We start from the raw sequence: 1,472 nt of genomic DNA, 5'->3' as shown, positions 1-1,472 counted from the left end.
TGGAAGATAGCAAACTCTCAATAAATATTTGTTAATTTGAATCAAAAAATAAAAACATTCCTAGCTAAACATTTAAAAATTGGAAATATCCCAAGTGTCCATCAACAGTGATATATTTGCACCGTCTGGGGGATGGACACGCTTGAAGCTCTGACTTGGGGGGGGCAAGGGCAACATACGTAACCTAAACATCTATACCCCCATAATATGCTGAAATAAAAAAAAAAAGTATCTTAAATAAAAAAAAAATCCTGAAACAACCAGCAACTTGGTAGCGGCCACAGGAGTCTGATTCTTTATGTCAGTGATAGGAGGCTGTACAAATTAACTAAATTTCATCCATTCTAAGCTGTACATTTTATCACATTAACATCACTGAAATAAGGATGAGTTTTACAATCCCTGTTGGCCAGGCCACATGTGGCTTAGAAGAAAATCATGGAGACAGTAATGGAGCCCACTTAAGAAATGCTATATCACCAACACTCTTGATGCCACAGAGGATGATATTGTGTGGTAGAAGATGGACTCTGAAAGGACGAATGATACAGGATAGTCAGACTCTAAATGTGAGGACATTTTAGGAATACGTTGACCACTGTTTCCAATGTTTTTCACTTATATTTTACTTTTTATACACACAAGAGGAATAATTGACAAAAATAATTAGGTTTATTAACCTAAAAGAACACATTTCATAGCAGAGTAAAACTTGAAAGTGATGTGTCATAGTTTAATGGGCAGCATTCCTCACCCCACCTCCACTGTCCACCTCACAGGTACTTAAAGTAATAATATAATATTCTACAGCCTATAACTGAGGGTGTCTTTAATTTGATGAAATGCTATAGTGCACATCGGTGGGTAAATCAGACCATGTTTTATAACCAACATTTATTTCAAAGAATGGGAAAGATTATTTTAGAACATAAATTCATGCAACATTAAATAAAATGATGTGAGAATTCATACATCCATGCAACAATTATTTATTGAGCATCTATTCTGTGCCAGGAATTGTTTGTTTGAGGAGCAAGGATTGCAGCACTAAAGAAAACATACAAAAATCCTTGCCCTCAGGAAGCTTAATTTCATGTGTGTGAGATAGACAACATACTAAATAAATACCCGAATCATAGAGTATGTTAATTTTAAAAACTAAATAGAAAGATAAAATAGGGAGAAAGAATAGGAATTTGGGGGAAGGCCCAATTTTAATGCGAGTCATCAGGGAAGACCTGCAGAAGGTGAGGGAGCCAGCCATGTTTGCTATCTCAAGGAAGGGCTAGAAAGGCAGAAAAGAGCAAGTGCCAAGGCTCAGAAGCAGGGACCCATTTAGTACACTTGAGGAACACAGCAAGGAGGCCAGAGGCTCTCAAGAATGATAAAAGAAAGTGAAAATAGATGGAAATGTTGTCATGACATAAGGAGAGAGAGGATCAGCAGATCTTATGTATCAATGTTGTTCAATA

The 1,472-nt window shown here is 36.5% G+C and overlaps 1 protein-coding gene across 1 annotated transcript in view; it reads left to right on the top strand.

Moving 5' to 3' along the window:
* Positions 1–1,472, top strand: part of DMD (dystrophin) — a 2,517,447-nt gene that overhangs the window by 1,665,313 nt on the left and 850,662 nt on the right. The gene's annotated exons all lie outside the window — the stretch shown is intronic.

Source organism: Propithecus coquereli, unplaced genomic scaffold (assembly GCF_000956105.1).
Source record: "Propithecus coquereli isolate 6110/MARCELLA unplaced genomic scaffold, Pcoq_1.0 Scaffold132, whole genome shotgun sequence".
In the NCBI taxonomy this organism is placed as follows: Eukaryota; Metazoa; Chordata; class Mammalia; order Primates; family Indriidae; genus Propithecus; species Propithecus coquereli.
The sequence above is the reverse complement of the archived record's forward strand: the minus strand, read 5'-3'. Positions and strand labels throughout refer to the sequence as shown.